At 40.3% G+C, this 14,251-nt stretch overlaps 1 protein-coding gene across 2 annotated transcripts in view; it reads right to left on the minus strand.

The window, feature by feature from the left end:
- The window catches only part of LOC107554772 (zinc finger protein OZF-like), a 28,358-nt gene that overhangs the window by 2,290 nt on the left and 11,817 nt on the right, over positions 1-14,251 (minus strand). The gene's annotated exons all lie outside the window — the stretch shown is intronic.

Below are 14,251 nucleotides of genomic sequence, written 5' to 3' on the forward strand. Positions count from 1 at the left end.
ACAGAAGCTTTCACGCATATGCCAAGCATTCACCTCAAGTCTGAAGAATAATTTGGCCTTTACTGCAATTTGTGAAGCTGCTTTAACAGTGTAAATAGTCTAGACAAAAGACCTATTCAGATGGTCAGCAAAAATCTGATTTTTTGCATATCCAGATATTATCTATATTGGTTTTTTGAAAGTCTAGACAGCAAAAGCAAACAAGCACATGAAATTGTTTTTTTTTTGTCTTCAAATTGATTCAAGGGTATTTTAAAATGTGATTATAATCAGATTTTTATAGATGCATCAGTCTGGGCACACAAATGGGATTTCAAATGGTAGTGACCAATCAGCTTCGAGCAACGTGACATCTCTAACACAATAAAGTCACTCCCAGTTTCTCTTGCTCTAAATTCAAGGGCACTACATTTTTAAAGATAAAATTGTATGGCTTTCAGTGATAATTATTTATTAATAATTAATATATATAATTTATATAATTATTATGCCCTTAATCACTACACAAGCCCAAAAAAAATAATTAAGCTTTTATTTTAAATGTGTGTGTGTGTGTGTGTGTGTGTGTGTGTGTATATATCTCAGTGTTTCCCACAGACTTAGACTCGATTTGTGGCAGAATATATGCAAACTCATTCTCTGCCAGCAGGAGGCACTTTTAGAGTGGAAGAGATAGCGGTTTCCCTGGTAACGGCTGTAATTAAAGCAGCATTGAGCTCACAAACGCTGATTTATCAGGCATTACAGGCTAGATGAAATGAAAAGGATATCCAAAATGTTCTGAAGACATGTCGGTTTCCTTCAGAAATACAGTGATATAAAAACACCCGCACCGGGTTTCGATTTTGAAACGTGCAGTGCTCATGTTTATTCAACAAAGTCAAAGCATTTTGGAAAATCTATTTGTGGCGGTCAGTTTTGGTATTGTGGCATGCTGCCACAAATAAATCAATGTATGGGAAGCACTGTATATATATATATATATATAAATATATATGACACAGTGACACAGCTCTTGCAAATTAACGTTACCTTTTTTGTTTGGCGTCTGTCATTTCGAAGCCGAAGTAATCTCATATTACATACGTTTTTCTTTAGTATTAATTTGCCTAACTATCGATCTGACCCTGTAGACGCCATAATCACACACTCTCTCTCTCCCCCGGTTTCTGTTTTTTTTTTCTTTAATGGTGGGCGTTTACGCAGTTGGCTAGAGCAGTGCTGATTGGGGAGAACGGAGGTGCTCTCACTCTATTGGTTAGTAAGGCTGCCACTCAAGGCTGGCAGTCATGCATGCATATGCTCTGGAACAGAGTAATATCGCGTCCACATCGCACCGCAATGTCTCAAATCACGATTCGATTTCGAATAATCGCACAGCCCTAATACACACACACACACACACACACACACAGATAATATGTGATATAAATGAGCTTCAGAATTAATAGATAAAGCTTTAAACATGACTACACAAGCTTAGATTTGAGCCTCTGTACATGTATACAGTCAAGGTCCATATATATTTGGACACAGGCACAATTTTTATCATTTTAGCTACTGAACAAAACGTATTCAAGCTACAGTTATAAAATGAATATCGGCTTAAAGCTCTAATTTGAGGATATTCTCATCAAAATCAGAGGAAAGGTTAAGGAATTACAGCTCTTTAATATGTACCTTCCCCATTTTTCAAGGGACCATAAGTAATTGGACAACTGACTCAAAAGCTGTTTTCATGGACAGGCGTGGGCTATTCCTTCGTTATTTCTACATCAATTAAGCAGGGAAAAAAGTCTGGAGATGATTCTAAGTGTGCCATTTGCATTTGGAAGCTGTTGCTGTGAACCCACATCATGCGGTCAAAGGAGCTCTCCATGCAAGTGAAACGGACAATTGTTAGGCTTCAAAAACAAAACAAATCCATCAGAGAGATAGCAGGAACATGAGTGGCCAACTCAACAGTACATTCTGAGAAAAAAAGAATGCACTAGTGAGCTCAGCAACATAAAAAGGCCTGGGCATCTACGGAGGACAACAGTGGTGGATGATCGGAGAATCCTCTCCATGGTAAAGAAAAACCCTTTCACAACATCCAGCCAAGTGAAGAACGTCTCAGGTTACGTATGTAACCATGGTTCCCTGAGTTGGGGAACGAGACACTGCGTCCTCTAGGGGTCGCTATAGGGAACACGTCGACGTGACCTGTGTCTGAAGCATACATTCAAAACAACAACACATTGGCTGGCGACAGCTTATGACATCACTACCGGTGCGACCACAGTATAAAGTGGCGCCGGGGTAATCCGCTTCTTCGTCTGAAGCTTGTGTCCGAAGCATGGCAAGGAAACTAAAGGACACAGTGTCTCGTTCCCTACACAGGGAACCATGGTTACATATGTAACCCGAGACGTTTCCTTTCAAGGGAACTTCGAACTGCGTCCTCTAGGGGTCGCTATAGGGAACACGTCGACGTGACCTGTGTCTGAAGCATACATTCAAAACAACAACACATTGGCTGGCGACAGCTTATGACATCACTACCGGTGCGACCACAGTATAAAGTGGCGCCGGGGTAATCCGCTTCTTCGTCTGAAGCTTGTGTCCGAAGCATGGCAAGGAAACTAAAGGACACAGTGTCTCGTTCCCTACACAGGGAACCATGGTTACATATGTAACCCGAGACGTTTCCTTTCAAGGGAACTTCGAACTGCGTCCTCTAGGGGTCGATATGGGGAACGGTATACCCACACCTCCATGCTGAGGGGAGTGTATGCCAAACCACAGGCGAGCACTAAGTACCAACTCTACCAAAGCTTCAAGGGAGTTGCCCCTGGGACGGCTGCCAGTGACATTATTCTATACAGCCAAAGGCCTAAGCTACATACCCTATAAACTTACCTGTTAGGGCCAGGACTCCTGGGCCTAGGGTAGAGCTCAAAGGCTTGGAATCAGGAACAGATTCCTTTAAGGGGATACGACCAAGCGCCTAGAATCGTAACTAGGTCTTGGCCTGTCACCCAAGGGGGCTACCGCTTGCTCTGCATGAGCTTGCTGAAGGAACGGTCTCAACAGACCCCTAGTTGCAACACCCTGTTAAAGTAGGTATCACTGAGGATACATAGGTAGAGTGGTGCCCAAGGTGGAACCGGGGCCTGACCGACTCTAAGAAAGGTTACGAAGCCGCAGAGCATAACCCCTACCATACAGGATTTTTAGAAAGAACGCAAAATGCTTGACGTGTGAAATTACCACAGCGTGGATTTTAGGGGGTGCTCACCGAGGACCTACCCTAGACAAGGACAGAAACACAGGTCCCAGAAACACTGCAAAGAAGGCTAGCAGAAGGATTCACACTACCACCAGCGATTACATTTATTCAAAATGGATCGTACTCACTCACCATGGTTCCCATGCATGAGCTCTGTTCAAGAAGCGAAGCCCGAAGAAGCCTCGAGTCTGGACCATCAGTAAGGTGGTTACTATGTAAGACACAGAACCAACCAAAACATCATAGGTCCAGCATAAGAGACTGCAGTGCAGTCACAGGATGTTCCTACCTGACCTGGTGGTTATAGGGGAATTTAGGAAGGGGAAGATGAGGGCAGATGTTAAACCCCCCAAGGGAGGTGAGTAGATGTTTAGGTCTTACTCTGGTCTGGACGAGAGAGTTGAGAACGCCTCATCTGGATCACCTCCCTCATGTCTTACCTACCTCCCTTTAACTCGCGCTTCCTCCTAGCCCCACCCGCAGGTGTACATTACAGTGTAATGCGTTTATTAAAGGGGTCATATGATGCTGCTAAAAAGAACATTATTTTGTGTATTTGGTGTAATGAAATGTGTTTATGCGGTTTAAGATATAAATACACATTATTTTCCACATACTGTACATTATTGTTTCTCCTCTACGCCCCGCCTTTCTGAAACGCGTTGATTTTTACAAAGCTCATTGGTCTATCCAGAGCGTTGTGATTGGCCGAATACCTCAAGCGTGTGACGGAAATGTTACGTCCCTTACCATATTGTGATGCCCTGTCTGGCCGGAGCGACGAGACATAAACATTAAAACTCAGAGACATTTGTTGCATCCAGTGGGGACATAATTACGGATTATAAATACTGTCTTTTTATGCGTTGCATCTCGCCGCATAAACATAAAACCATGTCTGCATTTGTAATCGGAGAAATGACAAACTACAAGTGCTACTCTACACTGCTCAAAACTCGCGTTTGAATTGTCAGTGGCAAATTCTTTAAATATAAAAAAACGCACTTACAGTCTGTGAGTCAGAACAGCCGGCATTGTAGTCTACTTTCCCAGGATTGGGAAGCAGTCCTCCATAAAATGTGATGGACACATCTGAATATTTGGGTTAAACTGTTCTGGAACAGTGTTGTAAATACAACTTAACCACTGATTTCTAGTCGTGTCCTCTTTTGGAAGGCCAAACAAAGTAGTTTCGCTTTCATAACGAAACAGCATCACACACCGTGGCCTTGAGTGAGCGGAGGCCAGCTTGAGTGAGCAGAGGCAGGCGGGCTTGAGAACGGCGCGGCCGGCGGATTCGACGAAGGAGCATCCAGCAGGCTTGCGGCAACCACATGTGACGACCCTGGACTGGACTCCGCTTTGTCCATGGTGAAAGCCGATCTGGCGATCCACAGCGCAAAGTTGATGTATTTCCTCAGCGACCAGCACGGATCAGCTCCAGGCATGACGAAGCGGATATCGTCCTCATTTGGAAGGCCAAAAAAAGTAGTTTAGCTTTCACGACGAAACACACAGCGTTTGTTTGTCGACCTGGCGGCAGCAACACTACATCGAGAATAAAAGTTACGCCTTCTTTCTTTGCGTGAACATTTGGGCGGCATTATGCAAATCTTCCCACATTGTGACGTAGACATGTGGGGGCGTGTTGGAACGAGCCATTTTAGGTAGGCGTGGTTGACTTAACTTTTATAAAGAATATCTCTTTGGATTTGAGACTTTAGTCTTTGCAACTTTACAGATCTTCTTTATGCACCAACAGCTTGTAACACTCAAAAGAGAAAGGAAAAATTTTAATCGCATCATATGACCCCTTTAAGCATTTCTCCAAAATTTCCAAACTCATTATATAGGTTTGATATTAAGGTTTTATCATGATAGACACCGATTTAACTGCAGTGACAACATGCCTTTATGTTAAAATTAAATAAAACCACTTCTCATAAAGAACAAGGACATTGTCTTCTTTTTAATGAAATGCCAATGGTTATATAGGCTAATTATGCATTCTTTATAGCAACTTGTTTACCATATTCTTGATTCTTTCAAGCAGACCTATTTCTGTAAATAAGTTTAGAAAGTTTTTCAGTCAAGAGCAGTGAGTGATTTTCTGTCTTTCTTTCGGACAATAGCAACTAAATTAGGCTGCTGTCCCTTAAAAACCGAATGCACAGCTACAATGTACTGAGACACGTTATCCCTACTGTTTATGTTCACTTAAGACGTAATCAACTGTGTTTACGTGAATACTCGTCAAAACTGACAATTTTGTGTGTAATTCTCTGTTCATGCGACGTGAAAGAGTAGGCCTATTGCGCGCTGTGAGACGTGTTTCTGTTTGTGTATGCTTCAGTGTCTGCGCTCAGAAACCCGGACCGAAATTAGTTCTCTCTTGCATCGTCAGATTTATCTATATGTCTGCTCTTCTCTTACTTCCACATATTTAAATTTTTGAACGTTTTATGTGACGTGCAGCAAATGTATTTTAGCTTATGTTCCGCCGGTTCATATGTACGCATCTAACCTCCTAACCATGCAGCAGATTCGTTCTGAAATTGAAAGAATCTCTTCCCAACTCATCCCTCCCTAACATTTGTCTCGTTTTTATTCATTGACGAAAATGTCAATATATTTTCGTCATAGTTTTTGTCATTCAAAAAGAGTTTTAGTTTGTTATTGTCTCGTTGTCGTCAGTGAAAAAATGTGGTTGACCAACATTTTGACGAAAATTATTCGTCAACTAAATTAACACTGCATTGTTCGGGCTCAGACCTGGACCTTCATGGAATGAAGGTTTTGAAGGCCGCTGGGCGCGCCTTCGCCTCCCTAAACTTCTCGACCACCTTCTCGACGGAGGTACCAAAAAGTTTGGGAGGCGAAACCGGAGCATCGAGGAGAAAGCTCTTCTCTTTCTTCCCGATATCTGCCAGGTTCACCCACAGATGAACGAGCCATTTTAGGTAGGCGTGGTTGACTTAACTTTTATAAAGAATATCTCTTTGGATTTGAGACTTTAGTCTTTGCAACTTTACAGATCTTCTTTATGCACCAACAGCTTGTAACACTCAAAAGAGAAAGGAAAAATTTTAATCGCATCATATGACCCCTTTAAGCATTTCTCCAAAATTTCCAAACTCATTATATAGGTTTGATATTAAGGTTTTATCATGATAGACACCGATTTAACTGCAGTGACAACATGCCTTTATGTTAAAATTAAATAAAACCACTTCTCATAAAGAACAAGGACATTGTCTTCTTTTTAATGAAATGCCAATGGTTATATAGGCTAATTATGCATTCTTTATAGCAACTTGTTTACCATATTCTTGATTCTTTCAAGCAGACCTATTTCTGTAAATAAGTTTAGAAAGTTTTTCAGTCAAGAGCAGTGAGTGATTTTCTGTCTTTCTTTCGGACAATAGCAACTAAATTAGGCTGCTGTCCCTTAAAAACCGAATGCACAGCTACAATGTACTGAGACACGTTATCCCTACTGTTTATGTTCACTTAAGACGTAATCAACTGTGTTTACGTGAATACTCGTCAAAACTGACAATTTTGTGTGTAATTCTCTGTTCATGCGATGTGAAAGAGTAGGCCTATTGCGCGCTGTGAGACGTGTTTCTGTTTGTGTATGCTTCAGTGTCTGCGCTCAGAAACCCGGACCGAAATTAGTTCTCTCTTGCATCGTCAGATTTATCTATATGTCTGCTCTTCTCTTACTTCCACATATTTAAATTTTTGAACGTTTTATGTGACGTGCAGCAAATGTATTTTAGCTTATGTTCCGCCGGTTCATATGTACGCATCTAACCTCCTAACCATGCAGCAGATTCGTTCTGAAATTGAAAGAATCTCTTCCCAACTCATCCCTCCCTAACATTTGTCTCGTTTTTATTCATTGACGAAAATGTCAATATATTTTCGTCATAGTTTTTGTCATTCAAAAAGAGTTTTAGTTTGTTATTGTCTCGTTGTCGTCAGTGAAAAAATGTGGTTGACCAACATTTTGACGAAAATTATTCGTCAACTAAATTAACACTGCATTGTTCGGGCTCAGACCTGGACCTTCATGGAATGAAGGTTTTGAAGGCCGCTGGGCGCGCCTTCGCCTCCCTAAACTTCTCGACCACCTTCTCGACGGAGGTACCAAAAAGTTTGGGAGGCGAAACCGGAGCATCGAGGAGAAAGCTCTTCTCTTTCTTCCCGATATCTGCCAGGTTCACCCACAGATGTCTCTCCGTTACTACCATGGCCGCCATAGATCTGCCCATAGCAGAGGCAGCCTGCTTAGTAGCACGGAGAGCTAGATCCATGGTGCGGCACGGCTCAGCTACCTCGTCAGGGGAAAGGCCCTCCCCTTTATCCAGGTCTTTCAGCAGATCAGCCTGGTACGCCTGAAGCACTGCCATCGTGTGCAACGAAGCGACAGCCTGACTTGCTGCTACGTATGCCCTGCCATTTAAGCGAGATGTATCCTGAAGGGGCTTAGATGGCAAGGAAGGAGCCTTGAGAGAGGATGTATCGCCTACAGAGAGATAGCTAGCCAGCGTCTCTTCTATAGGGGGCATAATCTCATAGCCACTTTCACGCATCCCCTTGATGTTGGCATAACTCGTATGCTGGAACCTATGGATGCAGGAGGAAAACGGCCTCGTCCATTCCTTCTCGATCCCCGTATGGAGATCAGGAAGAAAAGGAAGGCTCACTTGAGCTGGGGAGCTATGGTCAGAAAGACAATGCTCGTTGAGACGACCTCGCAGTGCCATCTTCCTGGCTTGCTTTCACAGCAAGTCAAGCCTCGCCGTGGCGCGTTCCATAACCTCCAAAAGCTCATCATACGTAGGGCAGGAGAATTGGGCGGGCTCAATCTCAACTTCTTCACCCCCTCAGACATCTTCTGCTCTTCCTGGGCAGAACCCAGCAGAGCACTGGCCACTGGATCAGATGATGTTAGGGAAATCACATCAACATCATCATCCAGCAGCTCACTCTCGTCCGTGGCCGACGAGCGTGAGAGGGAAAGCCCCTCTTTAAACTCATCGGCCAGATCCGCCTGCGACCCCCACAAACTCATTCTCCTCAGTGCCTCAGCAGCGGCGGGTCCTGAAACGCGGGGAGCAGACGGCTGCCCCTCTTTCCTCGAAAAGAGAGACAGATGAGAGCAGAGCTTTTTCATTGAAAAATGCTTGCAGTGGACGCAGATTGCCCCCTCGAGGACATCGCGTGTGTGCTCTTCGCCCAAAGAAACGACGCAAAGATCATGTGTGCCATCAGGTGTCAAATAACACGGACACGGATCCAACATGTTGTTGTTGTTTTGAATGTATGCTTCAGACACGGGTCACGTCGAGGCATTCCCCATAGCGACCCCTAGAGGACGCAGTTCAAAGTTCCCTTGAAAGAGAACACTCTCCAGGAGGTAGATGTATCACTGTCAAAGTCTACAATCAAGAGATTGATTTCACGAGAGCAAATACAGAGGGTTCATCACAAGGTGCAAACAAGGCCAGATTAGACTTTGCCAAAAACATCTAAAAAAAGCCAGACCACTTCTGGAAAAGCATTCTTTAGACAGCTGACATTAAGATCAACCTGTATCAGAATCACGGGAAGAAAAAAGTATGGAGAAGGCTTGGAACAGCTCATGAACCAAAGCATACAACATCATCTGTGAAACATGGTGGAGCAGTGTGATGGTATGAGCATGCATGGCTTCCAGTGGTACTGGGTTACTGGTATTTATTGATGACGTGACAGAGGACAGAATCAGCCGGATAAATTCTGAAGTGTACAGGGATATACTGTCTGCCCAGATTCAGTCAAATGGAGGAAAGTTGATTGGGCGGTGCTTTATAGTACAAATGGACGATGAACCAAATCATACAGCAAAAGCAACCCAGGTAAAAAAGGTAGAAAAAGTGGAATATTCTGCAATAGCCAAGTCAATCTCCTGATCTCAATCCGATTGAGCATTTCACATGCTGAGGACAAAACTAAAGGCAGAAAGATTCACAAACAAAAAACAACTGAAGTCAGCTGCAGTAAAGGCCTGGCAAAGCAGCACAAAGGAGGAAACACAGTCTCTGGTGATGCCCATGAGTTCCAGACTTAAGGCAGTCATTTGCTGCAAAGGATTCTCAACAAAATATAAAAAATTTAAATTTTATTTATGATTATATTTTTGTCCAATTACATTTGAGCCCCTGAAAATGAAGGGACTGTGTATAAAAATGGCTGTAATTCCTAAACATTTTGTTATATTTTTGTTCAACCCCTTAAATTAAATCTTTAAGGCTTTAAATTAACTTTAATTTCATCTTGATTGTTTTATTTTTAATTCTGTTCTGGTGGCATACAGCGCTGAAATTATGAAAATTGTGTCAGTGTCCAAATATACAGTATATGGACCTTACAGTAGTGTACATACAAGTTGTCCTCTTACATGAACAGCTCTTCATCCTGCTGTGTAAATATGTTTAAATTCTTCATATTTTTCAATCTTTTAACTTTTGGTAGTGAATCGCACTGACTCAGGTTCAAGGCAGGTGGCTGTTTATTACTGATGTCACTTTTATGTGTCATGTTTCTCGGAGTTAACAGAGAAAGTTGATGATCAGCGTCATGGTACCAAAAAGCTGTATTTGATTGGTTTGGTTTTGTCAATTCAAAACTACTACTGCAACCCAATATGCAAAAAAAAAGAAAAGAAAATCCTCTAAATTAAGTTTTGCAGAGAAAGCTTTTCGTACCACAGAACCTAGGGATGCTACAATTAGGGCTGTAGCTATCGATTATTTTAGTAATCGAGTAATCTACAGATTATTCCATCAATTAATTGCATAATAAGTCATTTTTTTAATTAAAGAGCAATACTAAATATACAAGAGATAATAAGATAAATCACTTAAAATAAACAACTAATTTGTTTTCTTTTTAGAAAAATTTAAATTTTTACTGCTGAAATTGCATACATTAATAACCGTGAAAACTAAACTAATTTAATGTATTTAATTGCCAAATTGCAAATACAAAATATATATAAAAAAAATAAAAATACAAAAATCAATTTCACATTAAATATGTTTAAATTCTTCATATTTTTCAATCTTTTAACTTTTGGTAGTGAATCGCACTGACTCAGGTTCAAGGCAGGTGGCTGTTTATTACTGATGTCACTTTTATGTGTCATGTTTCTCGGAGTTAACAGAGAAAGTTGATGATCAGCGTCATGGTACCAAAAAGCTGTATTTGATTGGTTTGGTTTTGTCAATTCAAAACTACTACTGCAACCCAATATGCAAAAAAAAAGAAAAGAAAAAATTAAGTTTTGCACAGAAAGCTTTTCGTACCACAGAACCTAGGGATGCTACAATTAGGGCTGTAGCTATCGATTATTTTAGTAATCGAGTAATCTACAGATTATTCCATCAATTAATTGCATAATAAGTCATTTTTTTAATTAAAGAGCAATACTAAATATACAAGAGATAATAAGATAGATCACTTAAAATAAACAACTAATTTGTTTTCTTTTTAGAAAAATTTACATTTTTACTGCTGAAATTGCATACATTAATAACCGTGAAAACTAAACTAATTTAATGTATTTAATTGCCAAATTGCAAATACAAAATATATATCAAAAAAATAAAAATACAAAAATCAATTTCACATTACTTTAAAAAAGGTAAACAGTACAAACTAAAACTAAGGCATAAATCAAAATAATAGTAATAAAAAAAATAATAATACCTAAACATTGCATTTATGTCGTGCAACGGAACTTTCAAGTTTCAGCCTAACTAAAGCTCAAGCATGACATAAGCCTTTACTGTCTTCTTGGAAGGCTTTGTGGCTTTTGTGAGGCAAAAATCAGTGGACAGGAAGGTAGCTCGGAACAAGAACAAGAGACCATACACAATTTTTAAACACATTTTTCTGCAACATGAAATTAGAGTTATTTGGAGAATAAACCCTCTTAAATGTCCCTATACGTACTGGTGTGTGTGTGTGTGTAAAACTTGTTTTTGATATTCTTTATATTCTGTGTGGTTATCAGTTCACAGCAGTGATAGAAATTAATATTTTCCAATAAGTTTAAATTTTTACATTTTATGGGCATTTTTACCTTTATAAAGTCTTTTTTTTCTAAAAGTGTGCATCATCTTTTGAGTCAAATTCTTACATTTAATCAGTCAATTAGAATAAAATACATTTGGGCTGTTACCAAACAAATGATATCAGTATCAAAATTCATCTTTGCAATGCAGAGGAATCACAGAAGCTGCATGGGATGAATTTCCCACACAGAGGGACATGAATGCATTTAACCTGCAGTTACAAATGCATAAATAATATTTTGTTATTTTAAACACAAAACATTGAATACTGATATTTAAAATGATTATAAAAACGAAAAGATACTTTAAAGGGGTCCTAGTAGTCCAAACGAGCCGTTTGCTGTAGTTCTTGAAAATGGATTTTTAAAAAACTAAATATCTCCCTTTGGATTGGACTTTGAAATTTGTAACTTTCTAGATCTTTTTTATGTCCAAACATACACACTACACACTGACTAAAATTAAAAAAGTGAAAAGGCATAATAGGACCCCTTTAAATGTGAAATTAAAACCGCCAGCAGGTGGCAGCAAGTCACCATTAAGAAGTGAGTCATTGCGATTAACCCGAATAATTTAAATGGTTGATTCATTCAGGAACGAAACACTGTCATGTTGCACAGAGCGCTGTGGCTGTGTTTGGAATTTTTTTGTTGGCAAAAGAAAGCAAAAACAGGCAATATAGTGTCTAAAACGTAAGTCTCATAATATTACCTTCTTGTTTATTGAACTGTTGAATAAAATCACCTTTGTAATCATGCTGATTTTAGAGGTGAAAACTGGCACTCTTCGTGTGATTATTGACTAATCTTTCTGTGGTATTTTTATGCACAATGGCATTTAGTGTTTCACAAAACATAGCTAACGTAGGGACATTATAACTAGCCACCATATTGATTTACGGTCTTAAATATGTCCAACGCTTTTTTTTTTTAAAGGCTGGTCCCTGTTTTTATACAGTCTATGGTCTGGTCCAGCGTTTATCGGGTTGTGCATCAGTAATAATGATCTGTGGGGAAACACTGTGTTCCGTGTGTAGTTACAGTAAATGGACTAAACGAAGCCTCGTTTTTCAATGACAAATTATTTGTCTTGATGATTTTTTTGTATTTGAGTAACTCGAGGTATTCGAGGAATCGTTTCAGCCCTAGCTCCAATCCACCTTTTTCATCTCCGATACCTGAGATTCAGTATTGGCCGATACCACTACGATACCAGTTTTTTTTTTTATATAAATCAATTTAGAATTATTATATCCCTGTGTGGAACTGATAATCACTCTTTCACAATCTACTGAATACAGACTATTTCATAATAAAGAAAAATAAAATACAAATACATTTGAAAAAATATGTATACTCAATCTATGACAAAAATATATTATAAACTACGTTAGCGGATAATTCAGCAGCAAAAGTTATTCTAGAAAAATCAGTGCACAATTTCACAAATCCAAACATTTAGTGAAAAAACAATTCAATATTTATTTGTATAGCCATATCCACAATAAATGTCCAAGTCTTGGAAAATTTCAAAATCCCTGGTAGCCCTTCTGGCAGGCGTTCTTCTGATTTTGATAGCCACCGCTAATTTTGAATCACAGATCAGGACATGTTTTGGATGAGCAAAAAAATGGTTCTTAATTATGTAGAGGTGCAGTGTGTACATTATAGTGGCGAGGTTGTGAATTGCACATAGAGAAGCTATGGTGGCCAACAGAGGACAAAAATGTCATCTGAGACAGCAGAGAATGAGGTTTCTTTACAAAGGTAAATTAAGGAATTATATTGACTTAATTATTCAGTAAACCGATATGTTATTGAGAATATTATTGTTACTTGCTCATTGTGTCAGTGTTTTTGAAAGCATAAGAACCCACCCTCCCTGCAAATCACTCTCCAAAGCCACGCCTCCTCCAAAACACAAACGTGCATAGATGGCGTTGGTGGAAGTTTGAATGCTACGCTATCAGATTAACTCAAATCTCATTCACTGGTGAGGAAACATTACAGTACAAAGCACATACTATTACAATTAGAGCCCGACCGATATATCGCTTTGCCAATATTATTGACCGATATGAGCCTGTCACCGATATATCGGTATCGGCGAATATGCCGATAATATAAAATATGAATTTTTTTTTTACAGAACATATAATGCAGATAAAATGCTTGAAATGGTGTAATAACTTAGTTTGTCCAGCAGAGCGCGCTCCATTGTTTGCTACTGGCGACCTGGATGAAACGCTTTAAAGCTTAAGTCAATGGAAAACCATTGGAACTTTGAACGGCCATATCTCCGTAACGGCGCGGCAAATCCGCACCAAATTCGGGGGATCTCTTCAGCTCAAGGAACCCTCTCGAACGTGAATCGAGTGTACGTCTCGAGGCCATCTTTCGAATGAAACCACCCCCGCGTGGATAGCCCCCAGGTTTCGGGAGTTACGGGTGGTTAAATTCGCGGTCTGGTGCCGACTGATCTAGCGATCCCGGGGGGCTACCGACGCACGGAGGGTGGCGTTCGAGAGGGCTCCTCGAGCTGAAGGGATCCCCGAATTTGGTGGAGATCCGCCGGCGAGTTCGCGAGACAGTGACACCAGTCAACACTTTCCCTTCAGTAATTTCTTGTTCAGGCAGCATTCATGCGTTGTCTTATTCGACCGTAAGTGCCCTGCGAAGTGGACTTCACATGAAATTCCGCCATGATTCCAGTTCCAAGGGAACGTACACGTTACATTCAAAGGGTATTAAAGTGCGCAAGATGTGAATTTATATTTTATTTATTTACAGAGGTAGGGGAGAGCGGGGCACAAAGTAACACTTTTTGACTTTCTCAGTTTGTGTAAATCCACATG

Source organism: Sinocyclocheilus grahami, unplaced genomic scaffold (genome assembly GCF_001515645.1).
Source record: "Sinocyclocheilus grahami isolate Dianchi unplaced genomic scaffold, SAMN03320097.WGS_v1.1 scaffold512.1, whole genome shotgun sequence".
NCBI classification, from domain to species: Eukaryota; Metazoa; Chordata; class Actinopteri; order Cypriniformes; family Cyprinidae; genus Sinocyclocheilus; species Sinocyclocheilus grahami.